At 46.5% G+C, this 12,472-nt stretch overlaps 1 protein-coding gene across 6 annotated transcripts in view; it reads left to right on the top strand.

Annotated features, from left to right (window-relative positions):
• NTRK2 (neurotrophic receptor tyrosine kinase 2) overlaps positions 1 to 12,472 on the top strand; it is a 327,821-nt gene that overhangs the window by 142,128 nt on the left and 173,221 nt on the right. The window lies entirely within an intron of this gene.

Raw genomic sequence — 12,472 nt, 5'->3', positions numbered from 1 at the left:
TTTTAAAAACTTGGAATGAGTGGGCAGGAGGTACACTCAGTGCTCTGTTCTACGTGACTTTGTGATCAAATGAACATGATGACTTGTGCTTTATGGGGGGGAGGGGGAGAGGAAGACAGGTGGCCATGGAGATAAGATACCATCAAACTTTACAGTTATCAGGTGCCCGTACTTCACATCCCCTTTGTCTCTGTTTCCTGCCTGGCCACACTGTCCCTCCCTCAGTTTCCCCTTTTCGGATGGGACCTAAAAGCTGGGTTCCCAGCTCTGATTCATTTGAGACTGCTTTCCCCTTCTTGTAACCCTGCAAGGGTTCTGCTCCAAATCCAAGACTTAGGAATTGGACAAACAATGTGACGTGATGTCTTATTGAGCCAAGTACGTGGACCCTCTCCAAACAGCTTGTTTAGTGCTGGTGACTAGTGCTTTAAATGGCCTTTTAAATCTGCTGAGTTGAGAACAGATTTCATTGTCCCTTTGAAAATTATCTAATAATTAAGGCAGTAGGCACTGGACTCTTAACTAGGCAGGCTTGAATCCCAGCTCTGCTCACAAGCTCAGTGACGTTGGGAAAGTTATTTTACCACTTCATTCCTCAGGAGATGATGCTAATAGTGACAGTGCCCCCACCCCACTGGGCTCTTATGAGCATTAAATGTGATGGTGTATGTGGGGGTCCACTCAGCATCACTGATAAAAATGCCTGGAAGGACTTGGGTTGACACTGGGCTTGGTTGTGCCTCAGGAAATGCCCTCGAATCACAGACTCGCTTGCATGTATTGGTCATATGTCAATTGCATGGCTGCAAACCACGGCGTCCAAATGAAGGAATACTTCCCTCCCTGCATCATTCTGGACGTGGTCCAAACAGTGAAGGCCACTTTGGAGCTTTCTCAGGAGTAATCGTGATTCTCCTACATTCCCTCTCTGCCCGGGAAATTCTTGCACGTTGATCACAATCAGATGTGACTTTGACAAAACAAGAGGATATGGTTTGTTTGGATCTGTTTTATGATTGTTCTGTTAGTTCGAATGATGCTCCTTGGTTTGCGGATTCTGGAAGAAGAGCGTTGAAGGTCATATCCCAAATACTGTCTTCGTCTTTTGTTCTCACTTCATTCATTCAGAGTTTTTCATCATTTGAGGAGGGTCTACATTAATTTCAATTTTTGAATTTTCCATTTTAAAATCTTTGGCTAAGAGTAAAAATAACAAATGGATTGGCTGAGAGACTGAAAGGAGAGACTTGTCTTGAGTTCCCTCCAGCCACAGAAACAAGTGTTTGCAGACAGTGAGCTACAGATAAGCTTTCTACTTCCCGGGGTAGTTTCCCGTCACAACTCTAGCAGGCAACATGCGATCGGCCTAGATGGAGCTGCTTCACATTTGATGTAGTAACATTCATTTATTTAAAAGTATTTTGTAATTTCGGCTTTTTTTTTCCCCTTGTTAAATCATTTTAAGTTAAGTGGCACTGAAGTTTTACCGGCACTTAATTGAAGGTACGTGTACTGTGGTTTCCACCTTTTCTAACACATTTTAAAGCAATATTTACCATAGAATGTAAAAGGCAGTAAATAGTTAATAGGTACTGATTCCTCACGGTGTGCCAAGTGCTGTTTTAAGTGCTTCATGATTCTTTCAACAACCCGATGAGGCCGATACTAATATTGCTCCCATTTGAAAGATTAGGAGACTGAGGAACAGAATGGTTGAGAGACTCGCCCCAGGTTACCTAGTTCCAATGAGTGGCAACACCAGGATTTGAATTCTGGTAGGCTGGCTCTGAGAACTGGTGCTTGAAACAGCTAGTGGGTATGGGCTGGACCCTTGAGCAGGGCCAGGACTTGGGTGAGTCCAGCAAGTGGCTAGGGCATGCTCAGGGTTGTGCAAGTGTCCAGTGGTCACTCCTACCAGCACTAGCAGTTGAGCAGAGATGATTGTTGTCAAGACGCAGAATTGTAAGGTTAACTGAAATCACGAGAGAGGCGTCCTCTGTCCAGGAAACACCACCCGCAGCCCCCCAACCCTCGTTAATTCCTGCCACTAGCAAAGCCCTTGCAAATCTTGACTTGCCAGTACGTGGTGCAGCAGGGAAGTTGGCACAGACTTTCTAAGTTCTACCTTATGAAACGGAGAAGTTGCATCTGGTATATATTCTTTGCTAATCAGCTAACAAAACCCCAGAGCATGTTTGTCTTTGTCCCTTGTACCTGAAGATGAATGTTGTTTTGGGTTGTTCCAAAGTGAATTTTTTCGTCACTCTTGAGCTTAAGTATTTCCCGTTCATGTGGAGCAGTCCCTGCCCTCCAATGAGGATGAGTGATGAGTGATGGCAGGGGAAGCACCTCAGTGAGGGTGAGGGTGGGCAATGTGGTGGGGAGGTTTGCTTGAGGACACATCCTGCCACCTCCACGGAAAGGATCTGAACTTGGGAACAAGGTGTTGGGAGATGCCTGAGCGGCTCCTTGTCTTGGAAACACAATAGGGATAGAGCAGCATCTGAGCATTGCAGTCACATCGATGCTCCTGTCCCCAAATGTCCTGTCTGGCAGCCAGTGACTGAAAGAGACTGCCAAGGGCACATGCTGATTTTCCAGTCATTTGGTCAAGTCCATCTCACACACCACAAGACCCCGGGGCCCGTGTTTACTAAATTTAAATCTCTGCTCAACCATCAGCTAATGAACAGTAAAATCTCTCCATCTCTGTTCTTTTCAAGGTTTTATTGTGTTTCCAAGGTTTGGTGTTGCTTTGCCGCCCTTCCATCTCATTCTGCTAATTCTCATCCTACAGTAATTATTAGTCTTGCTGAATAGCTAAATAAAAATGTAGGACATCTGCTTTAAGGATTAGAATTCAGCTTCAGGTCAAGTCATGGAATTTCATTAAAGACTCTTGAGCCGGGGTTGGGGAGGAGGGGAAGTACAGAGGTGCCTGCACTGTTTTGCCTTTTGGGGGAGTTCTAGGTTTTTAACCTGAACTAAGTCTGTTAAGGTGTTTCAGGCTTTTCAGAGATTACTCCCTGGGTGAAGTCTTCTCTCTGCACTTACCGAGGCTCCTGGGTTTAGGGGAGGCCAACTACCTCTCTATCGCCCCCCTTCTCTGAACACTGTTGAGTTGAAAATGCTGATGGACTCCATCTGTCTCTTCAAGCCTAGAGGTGGGAAAAGCCTCCCACTGTGGTCAGTGTCCAGTGTCTCACCATTTCTTGTTTGTCCCTTTAACCTGCCCAGATGTCTGTTCATCAATACATCTCTTTATTTAAAGCATTTGAGGCGAATCCTTTTTCCTTGACGTGACCCCAACTGAGACATATAAATACTCAATTCTTTAATACGTTATCTTGTTTTATCTCACATGGAGTCTATTCAAAATCCAGCAAGAATTGATTGTCAGTTATATGTCAGACATGAGCCAGGCGCTGGGAGGGGTATGACAGCAAAACAGACACCATCCTTGGCCTCCTGGGCTGTGGTTGTATCTGTGATGTTGACACAGTCATCGTCCATACTTTACACATGAGGATTTAAAAAAAAAAAAGACTTGGGAAATTAACTAACTTGTCCAAGATCACACAAATCAGATCCATGTGCTTATAAAATCTGCTTCTGGCCCTGCTTCTCTGAAGTCAGTGTTTTGTTTTTTTTTAATCTCTTGCGGGACCCCCTGTTGCACGCTGTGAGATGAGCCATCAGACTTCTGCTCTTCGTTCTCGTGGCTCTGATTCTTTTTGATCCAGTATGAACTGGTGAGAAGTTTCCCAGCCCTTGGTACCTGTTTTCTCTATGTTTTTCTTTCCTTTGATGATTCTTCCCCTCTTCTTCCCTTTTAGTTCCCTTTTCCACTCAACACAAACACACACAAATATACATTATCCTTTCTTTAGTTTACGCACATTAAACATTTACAATTGGTCAGTTGGAGTATGTGCACAGAAGTGAGAGGGTGTGTGTCTCTGAGAGAGAGAGAGAGAGGCACCAGCAGGGAAAGACACAATAATTCACACACGCACGTGCACACACACACACTCACTCACAGTCAGAATAGGAATATTGCATATGTTAAACCCTGTTTGATTAAATGGGAATTTAATCCCAGTACATATACCATTTATACCATTATTGCCTCCCCGCCACTCACTGTGCTTTAATGCTCCTTAAAAAAAAAAAAAAAAACTTTCCATATAATATTTTTTGCTTTTTGTTTTTACTTCCTTATAAATAGCAAAAAGTTTTGCTGAGAAGAAGTTATTACAAATCCCAAAAGGTTGGTGTTCCATTCTGAGCTCCAAGATATAAGGATTGAGTGGATCTCAAACTTGGCAAAATCTCTGACTTGGCAAGTGCCTCCATCCTTATTTATGACAGCTTGGAAACTTCCATTTTCCAGGGCTTATAAATGATGCTGCTGATTTGGTCTCCCTTTTCTATTTTGCTGTGAATTATGAAATAACCAGCTGAAGGCTTCCTTTGAACATTAACCCTCTTAGCAGAGTGTGTGTGTGTGTGTGTGTGTGTGTGTGTGTGTGTGTGTGTTACCGTGTTCTTTCTTTTCTTGGTTCTTAGGCACACTGCACATTGTCATGCAGGCAGTGTACTTCCCCTTTTCTGCCTTTCCACAAAATGAGAGTCGGAAATGTCGAGGTCTGGGGTGCCGAGAATGACAGCCTTGTGGTCTTCACTGTGGCCACAAAGGACTTTTTGGCGAGCAGCTCTCTGAGGGACTGTACATGCCATCCCCAAATGGCAATTTAACACCTGGGATTCCGGAGAAAGACAGGTAATCTGAAAAGTCTTAGGGAGATGTTCCTAGAGATGTGGACTAGCTGTGTTTTGGGGGTCTCTGTGCCCATTTTCCCAGTGGAAAATTGTCAAAGCAGAGGAACTACTGAGAAGCTGTCTCCTCCTCCTCCCACCTTCTCCTCCTTTTTCTTTTTCTCTTAACTCCATATTCAGTTCCTTAAAGCCCACTCGTGTTAAGTTCTTTTGGTAAGGGCTTTCTTCTTTGGAGTCCTGGAACCACAAAGTTGGGAGCCTCTGATTATGGGGTAGAGCTGACCGATTTTTCTGAATAGAGGCAGTAGGAATTTTCAAATGCAGAACTCGTCCTCAGGGAGGCTGACACCAAGAGGGGATGAAAGCTGCAAGGATTTGAATCAGGAGAAACTCTGGTGTGAGAGAAAATGGAGAAGGAGCCGGAGAAGACAGAGAGCGTGTCGGACTGCAATGCAAACACGGCCTCGGGTGAATGAGAGATTGAGGAAGGGCTGGGTGTCTGTCCTACACTGCCGAGTGCTCCCAGGCAGTGAGGGCAGGGCTGCTGAGAGTCTGGGAGTGTCTGGGAGTCCAGGCGGCCATCAGGGGGGTTCCCTGTCTCCCAGGATGGGTGTGCCTTACCATTCCTGACCACACTCAGTCACTGGTGCTCAAGCAGCCCTGGGGGCATGGACTCTGCAAACAAGGAGCTGGATTTCAGGGTGTGGCTGGAGCCTTTGGTCCATCATGCTTCCTGAAGGTAAGGGTCTGCAAGGTGCTCTTACACAACAGGGGCTGTCTTATCTGACCTCCTCCTATGCCGTGTACTGGATAAATCCTGCTCCCATCTCTCTGTAAAACAGACTGCCCATCTGACAGTGCCCTCAACACTCCTGGCTGGACCACTGGGTTCCTTAAATGACCTACTACCAGTTACATTAATTTAAAGAGCTTCAACTGTAATTGTTCTTTAATTAAAAATTAAGATAGTACAAACAAAAAAAAAAAAAACCAAAGAAGCACACAGACCGGGCAAGTCAACATTTTGAAATGTTTACAATTTACAATGTCGTTTTTGAGCTGAGGCCATCCTCTTACTGATGGCAACACGAAACAGCATCTGAAACCAAGACCTGCTTTTGTTTTCCTCGCCTGCATGCTAAAACCACAAGTGATTGTACTTCATTTCATTTTGTGCTCCTGGCAAACAAGTTCCCTATCGCAGCAGCTCTCGTCATCAAGCCACGGTCTTTCGGAAGAGTGTTTATAAGTGTCCATCAGTCTCTTGCCAGGCACGAGAAAAGAGCTGGAGTAGAACAGAATCTTACACAACTCTGCACCCCTGCTCTCCCGCAGCCTCAAGCTCAGTTATTTTCAAGAAAAAGCCTTATTCGGATTTGAGACTTTATGGAGTGCTTTTGATGGCCTGCACCATCTGAAGACTTTGCCAACTCCGATGACTTTGGAGACTAGATGGGTCCTGGGAAAAGTCAGTGGACTGGTGGGGACTAGCCCCAGGCACAGGTACAGCCGCCCCCCACCCCAGCTAATGTCGCTGTGCAGGAATGCAGGCTCAGGGTAGCCAAATCCTCTTGATTTTTCAAGGCAAGGGAAGATCTGGGGTTTTGTGTGAAATCTCCCAGTTTTTCAATGTTGGCCAGGCCCTTGACATTTTTAAAAGACTCTGTGAGCCAAACAAAACACATCTTTTTGCCAGATTTTGCCTGTTGTGACCCTTGGACTGAATACTCTGTTCAGTGCTTTTAAGATACGGTTCCTCCAAGATGGTCTTGAGCAGATCCTGGGCTTTTGGTTAAGCTTTCTGGAAGCAGACTTCACCCTGAGGATTTCCATAGGAGTGATTTACGAAGGATGTGTCCCAGGGCTGCCTGGGGAAGGAGTGGGGGAGGCAGAACAGGGAAGGGGGCTAATGGAGAATGGTTTCAGACAAGGCCTTGTGGAGGGCGAGCCCCTGAGTGTAAATGGCCCTCCAGAGATTTGGGAAGTGGGCTTTCATATTCGTGCGCCCACGTCATTGGCTGAGGGTCCCGGCAGGCAAAAATGGGCTGCAGTAGCTCCAGCAAAGAGATGCAGGTGCTGGCTGTTGCCCAGGCTGGGAGCCCAACAGCCGCGGGCCCAGGGACCCCAGCACATCCTACTACTGAAGGCTGCGCTTCCGCCCAGTCCACTGGGTAATAAGGAGCTCAGGTAGAACCACAGTTTGAACATTGATCTTCTGACTCCGGTCCAGTCCCAGGCTTGTTGACACTTCTTCCAGTGGCTTATTAAAGGGATCAGTTTGCGGAGTTCAGATTATCTTAGACCCTGACTACTTAGCATGTTGTTCCCGGATTCCTAGCTCGTCTCTTCCCGTTGGGTTGCGTGGAGGGAGGACGGCCTGGCTCTTCGGAGAAGACAGGGGCAGGTGGATAGAAACCAGTCCTGACAGGGCTCCTGCCAGCCTGGGGGTGCCCAGCGCTAAGGGCTCCTCATTAAGTTTTGTGGTTTCATATCTGAGATGTGAGCGGTGTTTGGGGTGCTCTGTGCCCCAGTGCTGAGTTCTGGGCTTGGGAGGCACGTCTTGTGTGATTCAAACCTAGAGAGTCCTGTTTCATTTGGAGAGGTTAAAACTATTCATGTGCTTAATTTAAAGATGTGCCTTCCAAACTCCAGCCAGTTCCCCTTGAAGGGACTCCATCGGAGGCAAGGAGGAAGGCAGGAGGGGCTCCACCATCTGCTAACCAGACATGTCTGGAGTTGGAGGCACCCAGAGGCAAAAGATAACAATTTTGCTTTTTTTATTTTTTTTAACTGAATTCACCACACTGGGCTGACGCAGCCCTTGCCCTGTGCCCTCTGCTGTGGTTAATGCCTTGCCCCTCCTTCCAAGTCTCTGGGTTAGTCAGGACAGCTTCCTTGCCCTCACCTCTTGAATGCCGTCCTGAAATCAAGCCAAGTCTTGCTCCCCCATCATCCAAATCCATCTTGTGTTTTCCACTCCCACCACCTCTGCCTGCCCTTAAGCCCTTCCTATTTGTGAGGCGCAAAGCAAACAGGTCTTCTCAGGCCCTTCTCACCGTGCTTCCTTGTCCAAGTCCAACATCTTCCTCCAAAAATAGACCTGAGCAAGTTGGTCCTGTACTCACACACCTTGGACAACTTACCCAGCCAAACAGATCATTCGGGTCGTCCAAAGGGCATTTTCCCTCCAGCCAGTCTTTTCAGCCATGCCTCCCCATCTCCCAACTCTGTTCCTCTTCCCCAAGGCACTCACTCCACCTGGTGTGACCCTCTTCCTCCTACCACCTGTTCATCTGTCAGAATCTTGGCGTTTACTGCCTGGGTGACCTTGAACTTGGCACTGCACTCTCAAAGCCTCAGATTCCCCCTCAAGAAAATGAGGGTGGCAAAGGTCTAGCTTGGGTGGGGTGCCAGAGGATGATAGGGGAAAATTGTGCAAGTCAGTTGGACAGCAGGTGCCGTGTTGTAGGCACTTAGTGAAGGACAGCATTGTCATCATGATCGTCCTTACTGTTGTCCCTTTCCAAGGCCCAGCTCAGTTCCCACCTTTCTCCCAGAGCTTCCCCAGAATTGCCCACACCAAATTCACACCCTCTTTCCTACCCTCCCGTGTTGGCCTGATGCTGTATTTGATCATCTAGTGAGGAGAACCCAGGTCCTCTCTTGCTGCATTAGATTGAATTTCTCCAAAGCCCTGGCCCACATGCCATTCCTGTTAGAGGTACTCAGTGTGCTTTCAAAAAGGCAAAGGACGTATCTGTAATTCTCAGTTGAGCTCACTTTTGTTGAGTTGAGATCATTTCTGGATACAGCTGTGCAGGGCCTCAAGCTGAAAGGCTTGATTAGATGTAGGGAGCTTCTGAGGTAAAGATGACGAGTGAAGCTTTAGGATCCTGAGTGCTGCCTCACCCTCACCATGAACAGCACAGGCCAGGTCTTCTGGGCAATTTCTACGGTCTGTGGACCAGGAGCATTTGAATGTCATTAGTTTCCCAGGGGTGCTGTAACAAGTTACCACAAACTCAGTGGCTTCAAACAACAGAGATTTATTCTGGCATCGTTGCGGAGGCCAGAAGTCTGAAGTGGAGGTGTTGGTTCCTCCTGGTTTATCTGAGGTAAAATCTGCTCCAGGCCTCTTTCCCAGCTTCTGACAGCTGCTGACAATTCTTGGCGTCCTGTGGCTCGTAGACGCACCACTCAGATCTCTGCCTCTGTCTTCACGTTGCCTTCTTCTCTCTGTGGCTCTGTGCCCTCTCTTCTCTTACAGGAATAATGGTCACTGGATTTAGCGATGATCTCATCTTGAGATCTGTAATTACATCTGCAAAGACGTTTTTCCCCCAATACGATCACCTCTCAGGTTCCAGGGATTGGAGTTGAACATGTCATTTTTGGAGACCACCGTTGAGCCCGCTCCCCTTGAGAACAGAGTTTAGCTGTAATGGATTGCACATGGTGTGGCTGCCAAGCAGATCCACGTTCAAATCCCTCTTTGGCCCGTGCTGTGGACCTATTCCTCCACTTCTCTCAGTCTTGGCTTCCTTTTCTATAAAACAGGGACAATGATGTCTAACACAGAGGTTGTGAGGATTAGTTAAGAATGTATACATCTGGCACATAGTAGACTCACAATACAGCTCTTGTCTATAGTGATTCCCACGTAGACAATCATTCATCTGATACAACTTTTAATCTCGGGACATCAAGCTGTAAGAGACATATCATGTGGCCCTTGGTCATGCTAGCACTTAGAAGTAGTTCAGTGTTTGTTGAATGAATAAACCAAATGATCAGATCTGAAGCCTATCAGAAGAGCTTGCTCTGTTCCAAGCACTGGAAGAGGTATTGGCAAGTCTCTTAGTCCTTCTTTCTGCCCACAGGATGAACGATGAGGCCAAACCTTTAAAGGATGCTCATTTAAGGGGGCTACTGAAGTCCTTAAAGAATATTGTCGCATTATCCTTCTGCGTCAGTGGCCTGCATAGGTGGTCATGAGAGTGGGTTCCATGGGGAATTCATGTCACGAGGCAACATGGAGTGTTCCAACTAAACAGTCTTAAAAAGTGGAAAACTCAAATGCCTTTAGGGACCAGGCAGGTAACAGTCTGGGTGGGGACCCCAGGAGAGTGCATGTCTTATTTAAAGAAGGCATTCATTCACCCGTGTATCCAGTACCTTCTATGTCTCCCACGTGCCCTGCACTGTTCTTGGTGCTGAGGCCACAGGATTGAACAAGGTGAAGCCCTGTCCTCAGGGAGTTTCTGTTCTCTGAACCCAGCTCCTCTCTCCAGCCTCAGGGAGTTCAGGCCTGTTACTGCCAGATAGTCTGCTTTTTAAAGAGAAGAAGCCAGGATTTTATGTCGAATTTCCTGATCTTTAAATGTTGGCAAACGCTGTGCATTTTTAAAAAAGAACACCGTGCAGACCAGACAGAACCTCTCTTGACTCAACTTGGCCTTCAGGCTGCCAATCTGTGACCCTTGGAGTGGAATTTCACGACCTTTACCAGAGGAAGCGTTTTCTCAGTGTCTGATTTTTCAGCTCATTCTCCTTTCCCTTGACCTCACTGGGCATCGCTTTGGTTACTGCCTGTTGTTTGTGTCCTCCTGGATCGAGTGGCTCTTCGGCGTTTCAGCCCTGTGTTTCCAGGTGAGCTAACCCCCACCTATCAGCTTGTTCTTTCTAATTCCGCCTCTAAATCTTTACTTTTCTGAGTGCTCTTAAGCTTCCAGAAAGGCTCTCAGCACTGTCTTCTGGCCCTGAGCCTGTCTTCTCTGGAGGGTCAGAGCGAGCCCAGTCTCTTCACTGAACTGCTTATGGGTGCGTCTGTCTCCTTTTCTGACTCTGCCATTCCAATTTTCACAGCCTTGGAGTTGCATTCATTCCCAACCTTAGGTGTGATATTAATTTCTCTCAGAGGGACATGGGTTTAATAGATTTTTTTAATTAACATTTTGTAAAATGGGAGCTGTCATGCTTTATGGCAGACTGATACAAATGTCTATAATTACATTTTTGGCACTCTGTCTTGGGACTAAGCTAGAAATGTTTGTTTTAACCCCTTCCTAGAATGTCTGATTTATGTGCAGGCCTCTCTAGACACACCTCTAACGGGCCCAGTTGTCATGGCAACCCAGAACATCATTTGTCAAAGAGCTATAACTTCATTCTGTGTTGAAGCTGAAAATTTATCTTTTAGGATTTATTCTCATGACAGGGAAATTTTATATTTTCATAGATCTGCTGCTCCTCCCTGATTCTGCTTGTCGTTAGAGAGATCCGGGCTTCAGGGAAGGATTTTCTAGAGAATCTGACAAATTTCTCACCTTCCATCCTCCCCTCCAACCAGATGAATTCCCTTATCCATTCCAAAGAGAACTCAAAGGTACTCATTGGTAACCCCTCATAATAAAAGGCGTAGTGTTCTCCTTGTTATCTCTAACTCAGTATGATTTTTGTTTCTTTAAAAAAAGAAATGAAAAATGTTTATGGGTTGATTCTGAGGGGAGCTAGTAAAGTTCATAGAAAGGGAAGGAAGAAAATATCTGTTGGTCTCTTCTACAAGCTAGTGAAGAGTATGGTGTTAAGTTACATTTACCTGTATCACCTGTGCTTCAGGGATTGTGCACCCAATACCTATTGTAGGGTCCAGGCAAATACACAAATCAGTGCAGTGGGCTCTGGCCACATCACACACCTTGTCCAGAGGGTATCACTTCTTCATTTCTGCTGACAGAATGTGGACTGTTCTGCAGGATTGTCCATTTCATTTCAGTTTTTAAAAAAGAAAAGTCAGAAATTGCAGTATTTTTACATGAGATTTCCTGATTTTAAAATGTCAGCAGACCACCTGTGGATTTTTGTTAAACAATGTAATAGTCAAACAAAGCACATCCAAGGGCGAGTTTGCGCCACGGGCTCCCGGATGCCCCTCCTGCCCTGTGCTGTGCTACCTACCCAGCGTTTAGAATGGCGGGGTTTCTTCCAGATTGAACAACTAATCCAGTCTTGCTCTCACGTTCTTCTCAGGATCTGATTTGTTAAATAGTCTTTTTGTTGGTCTCATGGGAGGTAGGGTTCTGCCCACCTGCACCCTGGGTGGCTGTCGGGCTCCAGATCGAGTGTGAGGGGAAGCTGTGATGGAGGATGGGTCTCAAAGACCAGCCCACGCCCCTCCTTGACGTGCCCAGGTGGATGGTGGGGTCCATCAGACGCCTTCTAGGATTGTTCACAGATTTATGATGCTCTCTTTTTGCCTCTGATGGATGAGGCAGTTTAATCCTCTTCTCTAAGCTCCCTATTTTTCTTTTGTACTGGGAACTCTTAGATGGCTATTACCTTTCCACAAGAGAGAACAAGGATTTTTTTTCCTCATGGAATTTGAAGGTGATTTGTTTCTCATCTATCAATGGGGGAAAACACTAGTCATTCTTGGGACTATGTCATCAAAAACATCTGAGGGCAGAGCTGCTCTGGGCTGTCACTGCTCCAGACTAGGAGTGTTTTAGGGGCCCCCACCCTCATCACCAAGCCCGCTTGTAGTTGGGCTTAAGGCGTTATGGGATTCATGTAAATGACACTGAATTTGGAAACTCACAGGAGCTCTGGCAGTAGGAGCGGGTTAGGAGACGCTTTGTGCCATTCCGACCCCACAGTTGTCTGTTTTTCCCACCTTTCCTGAGCCCCTCCTGGG

The sequence above is a fragment of the Camelus dromedarius genome, chromosome 10, assembly GCF_036321535.1.
Source record: "Camelus dromedarius isolate mCamDro1 chromosome 10, mCamDro1.pat, whole genome shotgun sequence".
NCBI classification, from domain to species: domain Eukaryota; kingdom Metazoa; phylum Chordata; class Mammalia; order Artiodactyla; family Camelidae; genus Camelus; species Camelus dromedarius.
Note: the sequence above shows the minus strand (reverse complement) of the source record. Positions and strands in the feature narration are given on the sequence as shown.